Source organism: Mustela lutreola, chromosome 15, assembly GCF_030435805.1.
Source record: "Mustela lutreola isolate mMusLut2 chromosome 15, mMusLut2.pri, whole genome shotgun sequence".
NCBI lineage: Eukaryota > Metazoa > Chordata > Mammalia > Carnivora > Mustelidae > Mustela > Mustela lutreola.
This window is the reverse complement of record NC_081304.1, coordinates 49,436,043-49,452,197: the sequence shown is the minus strand read 5'-3', so window position 1 is coordinate 49,452,197 and position 16,155 is coordinate 49,436,043. Positions and strand designations below refer to the sequence as shown.

The window sequence follows — 16,155 nt, the reverse complement described above, 5'->3', positions numbered from 1 at the left end:
GGGTGGATGTAGGTGGGTGGACACAGACGGATTCTGTGCGCCTCCATTTCCGTGCTGTTGGCTCAGAAGGCCTGGAGGCCACAATGCTCCAGCAGCAGTGAGCATCCCTAGCACCTGGGTCTTGGCTCTAAGTACCTTCTCTAAGCTCCTAAGTGGGCTGCTCAGAGAAGTGGCTGGCTCTGGGTCCGGGCTGGAAATACACAGGCTGGGCCTGGAGCACCTTCTAGTGCCAGGCGTTAGGGGAGCACTTGGAGAATGTGCTTGTGTGCACACTGCATACAAGCATGATCTGTCAGACATGCACACACATGATCTGTCAGAGACACAGGAGCCGACCAAGGAGGCCCCCCTCACTGACTGAAGCTACAACAAAAGACATAATTCGAGCAGCAAAAAAATACATAATGCAGAGTTGGAATATAATCCGGAGTATAAAATGAATACCCACAAGTCCATGTAAGTAAATGATTGAAGAAATAAACAAGTAAAGGAGAAGAAACAAAATCTCTTTGCAGAGGAATTCCAAATAACTTGGGTGGCGACTCCCCGCTCAGGGAGCTGGAGCTAACTCCCCACTGCTTATGGGCCGGCTGCACATGGAGACTTCCCTCCTACCCCAGGGGAAACAACAACTCTAGAGCACAGAGTGCAGCCAGTGGACACAACCTCAGCCAGGTGTTCCCAGTCGCCATCAACAGTGAGAAGTCCTGTGCCCTGGATAGGATGGAAGACGAGCGGGCCTCACCTCCGTGGCCTTCCTCCCCCAAACCCCGAGCCCCAGTAGAACCAGGAGAAAAATGCCAAATTCCAATGGAGAGATGTTCTACAAAATATCTGACCGGTGATATCATGAATAAGGCAAGTCTGAGAAAGTGTTGACAGCCAAGAGGAGCCTAAGGTGATTGACGACTAAATGTAATGTGGGGTCCTGGCACAGAAGAAGTATGTTACGAGGAGACTAAGGAAATTGGAATAAAGTAGGGACTTAAGTTAATATCCTAGAGCACTGTGGGCGCCTGGGTAGATCTGTGGGTTAAAGCCTCTGCCTTCGGCTCAGGTCTTAATCCCAGGGTCCTGGGATCGAACCTCACATCGGGCTCTCTGCTCAGCAGGGAGCCTGCTTCCTCCTCTCTCTCTGCTGCCTCTCTGCCTTCTTGTGATCTCTCTCTTTGTCAAATAAATAAATAGAATAAAATTCCTAGAGCATGGTTGATTCATTGATGATAAATGTACCACACTGTTGTGAGGCGTTAATTACAGGGTAAAATGGGTGAAGGGTATGTGGGAACTCTCTGTACTAATTTCTCAACTTCTCTGTAGATCTAAGTCTATCCTGAAATAAAAGTTTCTTTTAAAAAATATTGTTAAATGAAGTACCATAGAGGGGCGCCTGGGTGGCTCAGTCAGTTAAGCATCTGACTCTTGATTTCGTTTCTGGTTGTGATTTCAGAGTAATCAGATCAAGCCCTGTATTAGGCTCCGTGCTCGGCAGGGAGTCTGCTTGGGATTCTCTTTCCCTCTCCCTCTCTCAAATACATACATACAAACATACATACGTACATACAGGAAGTACCATAGAATCTTGGAGAAAGAGGAAGTCTCTCTAGACTGGGAAACCAGGGAACGTTGCTAAACGAGGCATCAGCGGAGTTGCCCTTGAAGGAAAGGAAGATCCACCCCCCTGGCCAGGAAGCCCAGGCAGGTGTGCAGCACAGAACAAGTGGAGCTGGGGTGGTGGGAGTGAAGTTAGACAGTGGGTGGGCTCAGGTCACGAATGCAGCGTTACCAAGGGCTTCCCTTTATCTCCCTGTGGCCGGAGGCACCTTGCCATGTGACCTGTTGAGCCAGGAGCCTCTGTTCCCTGCCTCTGCAGCGGGAGGCCTGGTGGTGGTGGCGACGGATGACGGTGGGGAGTGAATGACCATGGAGGCCTGGCATCCTTCTCAGGCTTAGCTGTGCTTTAGTGATAAGACTCGTTCAGAATTTTCTGTCTGATTAAACCAAGGCATCAGGACCAAAACAGGGGAACTGAGGCCGGATTCCTCCATCATCTGGTCCCTCAGCATTTGGAGGGAGGACTGGCAGCTTTCTCACCTTCCTGCTTCCTCACTGTGCCCTGGTCTTGCTGTGAGGTCAGACCTGTGCTCCAGCCCCTGCTGTTGGGCTCCCCACGCCCCCTATCCCTTCCCTGTGCTTCACTCCTTACCTCCTGCTTCCCTGCCCGGGGGAGGTGATGCCAGTGAAGATGATGCCATCCTCAGATTTACAGGGACAAAATGTTCATGTATTGAAAGAGCCTTAGCAAATGCCCTTCCTCATCTCCCCCTGAACTCCGTGTCTGCAGTTCCTGCTCCCTGAGCCTGGCTCTTCCCGTGATGAGCTTGCCAGACAGGTCTGGTCCTGGTGCCACGAGAAGCCTTCAAGACATTGAACTTCCTTGTCCATGCTCCCCCCAGGCTGTGTTGATGCCTCTGTTTTGCACTGCCCTCTGTGTGGTGGGTGCCATGTCTGTCCCCGGGGCCTGGTGTCCAGTGCACATTTGTTGAACTAATGATTTTTGGAGACCGTAGCCCTATTAACCCCAGCCCCTCCTCAGTCATTCCTCATTCTCTAGATTACACAGCCCTGGGTCTTTCAGTTGGCTCCTGTAGGCCTCTATTTAGGGCCCTTCTCTCCACTGCTTGTCACTCCTATGAACCAAGTTCTGTTTATTTCTGGCCTTTGTTAAGTCCTTACTTGTGTGAGCCCCATCCTCAAGCCACCTTCTCTGCTCCTTCTTTTGGAGGAAGATGGCCTCCTTGGACTGTGGCTGGGGCTGCTTTGAGAGGCATTTCAGAGCAGGTGGAGATTGAGAGAGATCACAGGAGGACTGAGTGGCCTGCTGGGGCTCTGTGTCAGCTGCCAAATCCTGGGTCGCCCTAACCCACAAGGGAGGACCTGGGATCCCTTGGCTCCAGGAAGGCCACCTGGTGGCCCTGGGCTTCATGGGGTGAGGTCAGCTCTGCCCAGCTGCCTGAGTGCCCTTGGGCTGTCTGATCCCTCAGGGCCCTGCTTGTCACCTGCTGGATACCCAGTGTCTCAGGCCTTCCACTCTGATGGACATGATCCTTTCCCAGAAGGAAGCTCTTTCTGTTGGGAAGTGACATGACTGTTGACAGGGACTGTCACTGTTCCTGTCTCCATTGAACTGAGAGGAGGAAAGCTGAGTTTAAGTCCTTTACTTGATTGCCACCCCCTTCAGCCTCCCTCATTTCCTCAGACTGTGCTCTGCCAGTGTTCCTGCTCCATCCTTCACCCCTGGACCTATCCTTGTCCTTCACCCCTGGACGCATCTCTTCCCTTTCCTGCCACACCCCTGCTCTAGCCAGGCTGTCCTCTCGGCCAGCCCTTAGTGGTCTCCTTGCGAACTTTCCAGCTCGCACAGTCTAAACAGGCTGCTGTCTCTCTGCCTCTACAACTCCACTTGCCTTCTCATCCTGGCTGCCTGAGTCCCATTACTTGTGGCGTTAGCTTAGGAGGGTCTGTTTTCTGTGAAGGCAGGGAAGTAGAAAAAAGGTAGTTGGAATATAGGCTGAGCACAAAAGGAAGAAAGGAAGGAGAAAAGGAAAAGGAAAGGATGAATGAACTTTTTAGAATGTAAGTGAGGTTCGGTAGGGTGAGGTCCAGAGCCGAAGACCAAGAAAGACTTCTTGAGACATCTTCGGTGCAGAGTGGTGGTTTATTAGAGCACGGGGACAGGACCTGTGGACAGAAAGAGCTGTTGCCCTGGGGTTGTGAGGAGTGGTCTACTATATGCTTGCGAGACGGGAGGCAGTCAGGGATGGCATCGGTCTGTAAGGGATTTTGGAAGCAAGGTTTCCAGGACCTTGAGGGGCTAGCAGTTGTTGGGAAAAGGTCATTTAGTACTGTCTAATAAAACCTTGGTCATGAGACCCTTCAGATATATATCGGTGGGCCATATGCTTGGGGATGATCCCCAGCATGTATCTTGGAGGGTTTAGAGATAAAGGAAGTTTCCAAAGGAATTTGTATATGTTCAGGCAGACCCACAGGATCCTGCTTGGGGTGGGAGGTGTACGGTCAGGCTAGGACTGCCTTTTGCCCTTAGCAAAGTATGAAGGTGGAGGCAGTTGAGTCTAGAGGAACGCCACTCTGCTTGTTTCAAGGACTTGGCAGAGGTTAAGGAAATTTAGTAACTTTTCTTCTGCCTCTGTTTCCCATATCAGAAGGAATGAAGGAAGGAAAAAAATCTCGTTCTTTAGTACCTGTTCTAGCCCTGAATCAGAGGCTTAAATCCCAGTGTCATCCCTGGCTGCTCTTCATTCTCAGCCTCATAGACTTTGAGTCCTTCTGGCTCTGTCTTTTCTGCATATCCCAGTCAGTCACTCTGCACCCCACACACCGTCAGCATTCCAGTCCGGGCCTTCGTTTCCTCTGCCTGCCTCACTTCTCTGGGGTCTGAGGATTCTTGGGAGCTGCACCCCCGTAACACAGTGCCTGGCATGCAGTAGGTGCCAATAAATGTCTGTCCTCTGTACCTAAACATCTGTCCCACAAGTCTGTAAGGTGATACATGGGCTCGTAGGCAGGGCCTTGAAGACTTCCTTCACTCTCAGTAGATGGAGTTGTAAGTATAAAGTTGAAGTAGCGTCTGGTTCCTGAGAACTTAGGCAGGGGCCACACTCCCACAGGCCCAGGTGTGAGTCAGACAGGAGTCTTCTAGGTCAGCCCCCAAAGACTGTATGACCTACCAGGAGAAGGGGCCGAGACAAGGGACATTTGCGCAGGCAGGCAGGCAGGCTGGCCAAGAACTGGGCAGTAAGAGGGGCACACGTGCCAGGTGGAAACCAAGAAGGCAAAACTATGAAGGCGTGGTTTAGTGGTTCTGTTGGGGGGGAGGTGAAGGAAATCGATTGACTTCCAGGGCCGGAGCTCAGGAAGTCAGCTTGCTGGCTCTGCGCCAGACTAGGCCAGTGTACTAAACCAGACTAGTCCTATTCAAGTCAGAAGTCTCATACCTGTAACAGGTGCTCATTTGTTCATAGTTTGTACCTGAGGTCACCATACCTTCCAGGAAAATAGTTCTTACGTTGTCCAGGTCCAGTTGTGGTGTGAAGTATTGATACCCTATAGGAGAAAAGAACAGCAGGATTCTGGGGTCCCATGCTTTGCGGGGAGAGGTGTCCCTCCTGCCCTTGAGCTGAGGATTGGAAATGGGGAGAGGTGGGAATAGGAAACTGGGGGGGTGGGTGGGTTGAGATGTGTGCTCACTGAGGCCTCTGTTCTCTGCTGGGGAGGACCTCACGCACGGCCGCTGTAAGCTGGGCTAGCCTTGGCCAGGCTCCATCACTCTGTGATCAGTTCCACACAGGAGCACGTCAGCCCACAGGAGGCATTTGCCTGTGCCCGCTGCCCTGTTTCTACAGGTTGCCTTTCTTCCCGATGTGAGGTTGCCTTTCTTCCCGACGGAGTCCAAGTTGGCCTGGACAGTTGGTTCTTTGTGAGTGTGAATACGTGTGTGTGTGTGCAGGTATATATAACACGACACTATCCTGTCAGTGTCCAGTTCGGTGACATTCAGTGTATTCACATGCTTGTGCAACCCTCATCATCACCACCACCCATCTCCAAAACTCTTTCATCTTCCCGAACCGAAACTCCATAGCAGGTAAACACTAATGTTTGTCCTTTCATGTCTGGTGTATTTCACTTAATAAAGTGTTTTTAAGTTCAACCATGATATCCAATGTATCCAAACTTCATTTCTTTCTATGCGTGAATAATAGTCTCTCGTATGTGTATGCCACATTTTGTTTATCTGGTCATGCATCAGTGGGCACTTGGGTTGTTTCTGCCTTTTTGCTATTGTGAATAATGCTAAAATGAGCATGGGTGTACAAACCTCTCCTCGAATCCCGTGCTTTAGTTCTTCTGGGTATACATCTAGAAGTGGGATTGCTGTGTGATATGGTAGTTCTGTACTTAATTTTTCAAGGACCTGCCAAACTGTTTCTTTCAGTGACTCAACCGTTTCTCTCAGTGGCTCTACGATTTTATCTTCCCACTAGCAGTGCACAGTGTCTCAGTTTCTCCTCATTCTTGCCAACAGTTGTTATTTTCTTTTTTTAAATTAAAGCCATCCTTGTAGGTTTAAAGTGGTATCTCTTTGTGGGTTTAGTTTGCATTTCCCTAATAATGATGTGTCGAACATTTCTTCGCGTGCTTATTGGACATTTGCTTATCTTTGGAGAAATGTCTATCTAAGTCTTTAAGCCTTTTATTGTTTTTTTTTTTTTTTTTTTTTTGCCCTTCAGTTTTAGGAATTCCTTATATATTTTGCACATTAATTCTTTATCAGATCGTGATTTGCAACTGTTTTCTCCCATTCTGTGGGTTGCCTTTTCACTCTTGTGATAATGTTCTTTGACACATAGAAGTTGTGGGTTTGTTTTTTTTTTTAAGATTTTATTTATTTATTTGAGAGAGAGAGCATACAAGCAGAGGAGAGGGAAAGAGAGAAACAGGCTCCCCACTGAGCAGGGAGCCGGATGCGGGGCTCGATCCCTTGACCCTGGGATCATGACCTGAGCCGAAGGCAGACACTTAACCAACTGAGCCACCCAGGTGTTCCTCAACACACAAAAGTTTGTTGCCTTTGCTTTTGGTGTCATATCCCAGGAATCATACCAAATCCAATGTTAGAAAGCTGTTGGCCCTGTCTTCTAAGAGTTGTCTGTTTTTTGCTCTTACGTTTAGGTCTTTGATTTACTTTAATTGTCATATATGGCATAGTGGGCCCTTGATTCTTGTGGAATCCTGCAGCCGTGCAGGTTGGTGGGATGAGGAGGAGAAAAGGTGTTCTTCCCTGTGTTCCCTTGCCTCCAGTCTTAGGAGCAAGGTGAGCCTTGGTTGAGTGGCGATGGCTTCCCAAGGAGAGCGGAGGGCCCTTGCCTGCTTGGCAGGAGCCTGTGCTTCTCTGCTGTGCAGTCAGTGGCCCAAGCCAGCAGGCCCGTCTGGCACAGCAGGTATGAGAAGGAACTTCCTGGCATTGGCAGCGAGTGAAAAAGGTCCTTGTTGTATTCTTTTTTCCCTCAAAAAAAAAAAAGAAGCTTAGCCAACCCTAACAAGGCCCCACAAAGGCAGGGAGGTTGGCTGCTTGACAAAGCCCCGAGTGGGTCATTTCCACAGCACCTCTGCACGTACTGTGTTGGGCTAAGCAGCCCCTCTTCTCTTCTGCAGCTCCCGGGCTACAGCCCCAGTGTGGCCATGGCCCTGGGCACAACTCTTCCCGGTGCTGCTTGGGATTAGCAGACGTTCCCCTGTCTTTGGGCCCCTTTCTGCTGAATGCCTCAGAAAGCCCAGCCCACTCCTGGATGGGGCCAGAGCTAAATCTTGAGAAGGGGACCTCCTAGGGATGGGATCACCTGCTCATTGAGTATCACCGCTGGCAGGAGGTACCTCCCAGCAGAGTAAGTGCTCAGCCCTGTCCTCTGTGCCGATGACGCATGTTGTCAGAGGCTGGTAAATGGGATGTTAGCTCTTTGGGGCTGGTTGGCTCTAGCCGCTGCAGTTGAGGTCAAAGTGCTGAGGTAGGTTAGGGTTTGGAAAGCTGGGCTCCAATCCTTGTGCCTGTCTGGGCCTTGGCTTCCATGTCTGAAATGTGGGGCAGAGGGACGGGTCTCAAACACCCTGTGGGCCTGGGCTGGAGGCAGCGGGCTGTGCGTGTTCTTCCTGCAGGAGTCTGAGTGAATTGAAGCGCCTCCTCTGCCAACCGCACATCATGATTATTTCTCTACCTGAGCCATGTTTTGTTTTGTTTTGTTTTTAAGTATGCAAATAGTTTTCTTTTAGTTACAGGACTATACAGCCATTGCCATGATCTAATTTTAAGAACATTCCCCATACCCCATGCCAGCCAAAGGAACCCTGTACCCCTTACCCATCACCCCTAATCTTCCCCAGCCCCCGGCAACCACTAATCTATTTTCTGTCTCTATCCATGTACTTTTCTGGCCATTTCCTATAAATGGACTTATGCAGGATGGCTGCACCCACCTCTTGCCTTCAACTTGATCATCTGCTGGTTGCAACAGTCCCGGCCCCAGGAGTCATACTTATAGACTACGGGCCCCTGGAGGTCAGGTTCCCTTTCTGGGCCCTGCCTCTCCTTCAGGCCAGCTCCTACCCTTCATGCCCTTCAGACAGTGGAGGATTTGTTACGCTCTCACCTTTGCACGAGGAGCGTCCCACTGTCCACTTAACAAACATGGGATTTGGTAAGGTTGGGTATTCCAACTTGATAAGTGAAACATTTATAATATTTATTATGTTACATATGCTTTAAAATATTTATAAACAAAGCATAGTGTTTATATAGTGAATCTGCAGTATACATTTAGAGTGGTTGGTTTGTTTCATATATTATTCAAAAATATGTGCTAAAGCTGGGCCAGCGTAGACATATAGAGGGAAATCAAATTTATTTTATTGAGGACCTTACCAGCTAGCATGGAGAACAGATGGGCAGACCCATACATGGACCCAAGGCTACATGTAGGGCTCTTCCCTTCAGAGAGGACGGGGTGATCATCCAGGAGGTAAAGGATGTGAGGCAGACATCTGGCAGGAGATGACTCTGAAGGAAGCTGGCCTGTTTCTCCGTGGGTCACCTAGGCCCATGAGGAAGGGGCTCTCAAGAGCCTCAAACACAGGGTGGAGAGCTTGGGCTTGAGCCCGGGGGAGCAGCTAAGGCACGGCCATGTTCATGCTCATGGAAGGTTCTGGGGCCAGTACTGGCAGCCACAGGGGGCCCACCTTGCCCTGGGTTCTAACTGCTGAACAGTGCTGAGGAACTAAGTGCCATGCCTGGGAGAGGAGAAGCCATAGACCTTACCACTGGATGCCAGATGCTCCTGTTATGCCTCCCCCAGAACACATCGCAGGTTTGAGACTCCCATCTGCCTGGCTCGATTTGGACCAGTGGGCAGTGGGGTGACTGTATGGTGGGCAGTAGGAAAGACGTGGATGCGACACTCAAACATGGGCCTGCCTGTGCCTGGGAGTGGATGGGGACAAAGGCTGACCACAGTGCAGGTCAAGTGTCTGGTGCTCTAGAGAAGGATGAACACCCCAGGGCCTTGAGATAGGGACCAGGAGGCACAGAGAATAAATATGAGCTACTCTGCTGCCCTTGGTTTGGCCTGTCATTTTCAAGAGCCTCCTGGTGGCCATCTTGGGCCAGCTGCTGGCCTCCAGTGTGGGCATTGAGGCCTGGCTTTGCCTCAGTTCTCAGGGAGAGGATGGCCCGTGGTGCCTAGAGCTCCCTCCAGTCCAGCCAGGCCAGTTCTCGTCTTCACCCTGCTGGCCTCTTCTCTGTCCCCAGGTAGGAGACAAATGTGCCTAATGCCTTCTTCCCTTTTCCTTGTGGGAAGCATTCAGAGAAAATGTATTGAATAAATTGTCTTCTTACCACCACCCCGTTGCTTGGTGGGGACTGTGTGTGTGTGTGCACTGAGAAACAGCAGGGGAAGCAGCCTGGGTTTTGTGCCAACCCTGAGCCCTCACTTCATCTGAACAGTATCCTCTCTAGTCTCGTGGCAAGCTCTTTGAGGTGAGGGATTTTTTTTATTGTGGTGAAATACACATAACAAAAAAACTACTGTATTAACCACTTCAAAGTGTATAGTTCAGTGGCATTTAGTATGTTGGTGAAGTTTTGCAACCATCACCACTATCTAGTTGTAGAACTTTCTCATCATTCCAAACAGAAATCTCATACCCATTAAGCAGTCACTCCTCATTCCCCACTCCCTCACTCATCCCCTAGCAACCATTAATCTGCTTTCTGTCTCTGTGAATTTGCCTATTCTGGATATTTCATCGAAACTAAATTATACAATGTTTGTCCCTTTGTCTCTGGCTTCTTTCACTTAGCGTAATGTTTTCATCTACATTGAAGTGTGTGTCGATGTTTCATTCTTCTTATGGCTGAATACCATTTTATTGTATGGCTAGACATTTTGTTCTTTCTGGTTTTGACTTTTTTTTTTCTTAAATTATTTTAGAGAGCTCGAGAGTGTGAGTGCAGGGAGGGGCAGAAGGGGAGGTGGAGGGAATTTGAAGCAGGCTCTCTGCTGAGTGATGGAGCCCAACGCTGAGCTCGATCCCATGACCCTGAGATCACAAACCAAGAGTTGCGTTCTCAGCCGCCTGAGCCACTGAGGCGCCCCATCCGTGCATCCACTAATAGACATTTAGGCTGTTTCTACCTTTTGGCTGTCGTGAATAGTGCTGCTACGAACATTTGTGTATGTTTTGTTCAGAAACCTGTTTTCAGTTCTTTGGGGCGTAAACTTAGGAGCAGAACTGCTGAGTCATATGGTAACTCCATGTTTTACTTGTTGAGGAATCTCCAGACTGCTGTCCACAGCAGCTGCTCCATTTTGCATTTGAAGTAAAGGATATTGTTAATCCCATTTTACACTTGTGGAAGCTGAAGCTTAAACTTTGCAGCTTGCCCAAAGTGACTTTCATGGTGATTGGCAGAGCTAGCATTCTGTTCTGAAGGTGGTGCTCTTCTTGGCTCATAGGCACTGGAAACGTAAAGCCCAGAGGCTACATTAGATTCTCGAGCCTTTGTGGGGAAGAAGGGCCTGGGAGCACGGTCATGTTTGGTTCCCCCCTCCCAGGGTGATGGGTCCACAGCTGATAAGTTCTCAATGCCGTAGGCCCCAGCATGGCTGGCCCAGCCTCCTCCTGTGGGCAGAGTTGCAGCAGTTAGGGTTCATGCTGGAGTCCTGAAGGGCAGGAAGGGGTGCAGAGTCACTTCTTCCTTCAGAGGAGGCCGTGTGAGATCACAGGCCGGGCAGCGAGGCTGCAGGCGCACCCTGGCCTCGGGGCTGCTGTGTGCGGCTGGCAGCTCCGGTGTGGGGGATGGCTGTGAAACTGCCCAGTAAGCCCTGAGGACTGTGGGATTCAGGGGAGGCTAGCCACACGCCTGGCCAGGGAACTTTGCTGGCTTCTGGCCATGCAGGCAACGGGAGGAAAGCAGTTCGGCCTGGCGGGCACCTAAGCAGCTCCTCATCCCTCCCTGCTGCCCTGAGGCCCCTGGCTGAGGTTGGGGGAAGCCTTCTCTGAGCTGCCAGAGGGGCCAGTGGGGGCTTTTGCTCTCCGATTCAGGGTGGTTTCGTGGTTATGTCTCAAGACTCCTTTTCCATTTTTCTTTCCCGTTTTCTCTGAGAACTTGGACTTTGAGGCTATCCATCTAAAGAGAGCTGCGTGCTAGGGAGAACTGTGGGCTTGGAGGGCGGGGCATCAGGTGGCCTGTTCTACACCTGCATGGCATTTGGTGTCCACCTCTTGTGAGAGGGACTCATGATTTGTTCGAGTCAGGACTCTGAGCAGTTTGATAGTAGGAAGAGCCAGAGACAGTCTCTGTGGTCCTGACCAGCATGTGTTCCTCTTAGGGCATGGGGTTCCAGGGGCGCCTGACATGGGGTGCAGTACTCAGAGAAGCTCCCCACAGGACACCTTCCTTCCACAGAAAATTCTGGTCTGACCTCCTTTAATCCTCAAGAAAGGATGTATGTGGTCTCTCCCTGGACCTGGCTCAGGTGGCCTAACCAAGCCTTTGGTGTGGCTGCCCAGCCAGCCTCTGTACAGGAGCTTATGGGAGCTGCTTTCCCCCTCTCTGAGGAGGGCAAGGGAGCTTGTGTTACTGCCTAGGCCGTGTCTGATCCTACTGGTTCGGCAGTAACCCTCGGCCACACTTGTCCTGGGTGACCCCAGTGGGTTCCAGGGCCCTTTATCCCTCTGGGCCCCACTTACAAGCCATTACAGTGCCTTCCTCCTGAGGCTGTCATCAGGGTGAACCTGTAAGTTCTTATCCAGGGCCCTGGCCGACCCTAGAAGACCGTTGGGATTATTCTTGCCCCGGTGGCTCCTCCTGCAAGGAGAGTCTTTTTGGCCTACCTGGAGCATACTCACGCCTACTTCTGGCAGTGCACAGAGGTGCTGGCTGACTGCTGTCAACGAATAGCACTGCTCGTCCTGTTCCTTAAGTGGATCGTAGGGAGTGTGATGGAGCAATAATACGGAGTACAGGACAGGTGGGAAAAGTCTTGATCCCTGATTTTTCATTCTGTGTGTGTGCATGCCCATACACCTGTTCTTCCCAGCATGAAATGTGTGATTCTCAGTCAGTCGTGGACAGATAGTTCTGAAATACACGAACTGTTGCAGGACCTGCAGTGCACTGCGTTGGCCTTCACCTTGAAAGGCACTTTTGACCTTCAGATTCTGTGAGCACTTCCTGGCCCTGGGTGAAAGCCTTTGTTTCTGTGGGTCTCTGATTGGAGAAGTGGGCCATTCTATCCAAGTTTTACCTGACCTCTGGTTGTATAAGCACAGCTTCCTGGAGGAAAAGGGTCCCCACCTGTAGCTGTAAATGGCACCTCTTTGTACTTCTGTCCTACTCTCCTCTTCTATCTCTCTGAGAGAAGCTTACCTTCCAAACTTCCAGGATCCAACAAGAAGTGGAGGCTACCTGTTTTCCCCAAAGTGCACCTGCTTGGGCCAGGGATGGGGGTGGAGGGTATCCAGGGGCTAAGGCTTTTGTAGGAGGATCTTTCAAAGCAAGCATCTGACAAGTGCCCAGCTACAGTGGACAGAGGTTTCCTTGGCCTTTTGTGGGCCATTGGGCGGATGACAGGAGGGCTGGGTTCTCAGCAGGATGTCATCACATCCCCGGAGAGAGGCCCTTGTCTTAGTCCTCCGGCTTGGTCATTTCATGCTTATGTGGTCTCCGGCCTGGGGATTTGTTGACACTGCCGCAGCTCTGCCATCTTAGCTGGTGTCGTGTGGAGACCAGAAGAGGACTGGAAACCCCCAGATGGCTAGAGGGCCATCTGGTGACATTGCTGGCTAAAGAGTTAACCCATAACTTCGCAACACAGCTGAGCTCGAAGGCCTGCAGATAGCCATCCCTTTTTTGAAATCGAGCAAAACTGGGTGCCGCTCAGCCTGGTAGGAGGCCTGGATTCTTCACAGCTGGAGGTGCGAAATGAGAGCAGGGAGCTTGTCAGATGGAACTGGGTCTCTGCGGATGGCATGGGAGCGAGGGCACCCCTCTGGCTGGATTTGGGTTGCGGCCTAGATATCTGCCCTTGCTCTTCAAGCAGAGGGGCTGGCCAGCTGGGAGATGGGTTGTCAAGGATCCATTCTCTCCTCCATGCTGAGAATATGGACTGGTAGGACCTGCTCCTGCTCTGAAGTGGGGAGGGCCACACCTGGGCCTAGGGGCTCTCTGGAGGCCCTTGGCTAAAGCACCCAAGCTCTGGGTGCAGGAGTTGTGGTTGAGCACAGACTAACGAAGGGGCAAATGGGGGTGGCGGTACAGACAGCGTCATAGGAGTTTGGGAGTCGTCCGTGAGAGGACGCACTGGCCCGGGGCCTGGCCTTCGGTACCCATCTGAGACAGTGAGCCACTTCACGGCAGGTGGCACCGTTGAGACTCAGGAGGAACTATTTCCACAGCACCTGCCTCTCCTCCCTCTTCCCTGTATGCGACAGGGTTAGATTATGCCCACCTCATGAGTAGTGTTTAAGGAAGCCTGAGAGAGGTTGTAATCACAAGACACACAGGTAGTAAATAAATGTTCATTTCCTGCAGCTGTAGCTTGTTGTTTTTGCCTTTGATTGACACCTCTGAAGGCTCTTCTGGAAGGAGGGAGAGAACTCATTTTGTATACGTTAACAACTGAGGCCCAGAGAGGTTGTGGGATGTCTAAGGGCCTGGTTTGTAACTAGGTCCCATGACCCTGTTCCGCTGCAAGGCTAGCTAGGAAATCTCATCACTAGCTTCTGGCCACGTGTCCAGCAAACCCAGTGACTGTGCATGAGGGAATGACGAGCAGTTTCATGACCACTGAGCCCTGGAATGGTAATTGCTAAAGATGAGCACGTGCCTTCAGATGGCCCACTAGAAAGTATAGGAAGAAAAGAGTATTAGAATTTCTGTTGGCCTGTTTTACTGTCACTGTTTAGCTTACCTGTGTGTGTGTGTGTGTGTCTGTGTGTGATAGTTTATAAGGTATTGGCACAGATAACTTAATCCATGCATCCCTGTGTCACAGGTGGACATACACTGGCACCTGTGACACCCATGAGTCCAAGCACTGGGTAGGCTATCAAGGACAAAGGAGGAAAAGTCACCCTGGAAGAGCTCCTCTGCCCTCCCCTCTCCCGCTCTGGGCTCTGTGTTCCTGCTCATGGCCCTAATACTCACAGCAACCCGTGGTGTCAGTGTCCCTGTTTCATATACAAGAGGACCCACCCCAGAGAAGCCTTGGGAGAAGCCACCCCAGGGAGCCTTGTCGGTACCAACTGGGAGCGTGTGCCTCTGCGTCGGGAGGCTAAGCTGAGAGAGCAGAGGCCATGACCCCTAGTTTGCCCAAAGAGGGTTCAGATGGGGCAGTGGCATGATGCCAGAGAAGACCTGGGATTAGAAATTCTGAAGAGTAGGACTGGAACTGGAACAAGGCGGTGGGGAAACCTAGGAGGCCTTGCCCTGGGTTGGAGGGGTGCTTTCTTGAAGCTGTGGGAGGAGCACTCGTCTGGGGAGGGGGACTCAGCCTCTACATGCTCATGGGTCTCCCCAGCCAGAAGACCAGTGGGTGGGTCCCAGGCCTCCCCCCTTGTTCACTGCTCCTGAAGAACTCCTTTGGTTGGTTGCAGGATAACCCAACAAGCCCCCTTTCCCAGCTCAAGGACTCTTCAGGAGTGCCCAGGAGAGACCCTCCAAGGCTGCTTTCCTGAGGAAGAGCATCCTAGCATGTGTGTGGCCCACCCTCACAAGTGGGACTCGGGCCCGTCTCCTAGCCCCAGCTGAAGTCAGAGGCCTCCCTGTTCTCTCACAGCTGGCTCACCTGCCCTGCTACCTGCATTCTGAGCTGTGCCCAGAAGGTCCATAACGAAAGGGTTTGGGGAGTTGGGAACCTTACTTCCTTCCCCTCCTGTGGACCAGAAAGCCAGCAGCCATGCTGGGTGAGGGCTCTGGCACTCAGTGCTCCTCTGGTCCAACTTCTGTAGTTGGATACCAGGACTTGAGGAGGGGGGTAGCAGTGCATCAAAGATGCTGGTGGGCTGGCCTGGAAAGTACCAGGAAGCTCATATGCACTCCAGCTGGAGGGGGTCTGGGAGCTTCCTGCTTCCTTTCGTTTGGCAGATGAAGAAGGGTTTCTGGTAGCGGTTAGAGTTGGCCTGAGCTTGGCATTCACACCGAACCCAGCATCTTGACCTTCAGAGCAGGCCTCTTCCCCGTGCCCTGGCAACAGGGAGCTTGCAGCCAGGCAGGGCTAGGACCTACCTCAGAGCCTTAGGAGGGAGGTACCTGATAAAGCAGCCACCAGCTGGCCACCGTGGCTATTCCTTCCCCTGCCGCTTTGTCAGGAACCCAACTCAGGAAGTGCTGAATCCGTAGGGGCCACTCAGTAGGGAAGCTGGCAGCTGCCGGGGAAGTTGGGCAGCCTCCCCACCTCGTCGCTCACACCATCAGGGGTCCTGGCCAAGGCTTCCCTTGCTGGGAGAGCCACCAGAACGGGGCATTAGGGTAGTGCCTTGCCTGACTCCAGGCCAGGAGCTCTTTGCCCTTGGGGTGGTGACAGCCCTGGTGCCTCACTTCCCTCCCATGAGTGCCTTCCTGTTTGGGGGAAGGTGAGAGGCCAGAGGGTGCAGGGCTAACAGATCCTCTCCCCCGCAGGAACCTCTAAATGCCCTCTTTGCTTGTTCTCGGTGTTCTTTTCCTCATTTCAGTGTCTAACAGTGTCAGAACAGGAAAAAGTTTTTATTCGCTGCTCTGGCGTCGGCTGGGCAGTCCTGCCAGGTGGTGGGGGGTCACCTGCCCTGAGTGGGCTCAGTCTGCCTCTACAGCATCTCTGATAACTGTGGCTCCAGCCTGCCAGCCCCACAGCCCGCCTTCCAGGATGTGGCTTCTCTCCGGTTCCCTCCGTGCCTCTAAAAATAACCTTGCTATTTTGGAACCACCTCCTCTGGAGCTTTTTCTCACTGCTCTCTCTCTCGGAGCTGTAACCCCTGGGAGACCAGACTCTTGGCTGCCTCTGTCCTTCCAGCTGTCGTTAGGGAGCTGTCCCCTTCCTG

At 51.7% G+C, this 16,155-nt stretch overlaps 1 protein-coding gene across 7 annotated transcripts in view; it reads left to right on the top strand.

The window, feature by feature from the left end:
* The window catches only part of MPRIP (myosin phosphatase Rho interacting protein), a 147,996-nt gene that overhangs the window by 66,419 nt on the left and 65,422 nt on the right, over positions 1-16,155 (top strand). The gene's annotated exons all lie outside the window — the stretch shown is intronic.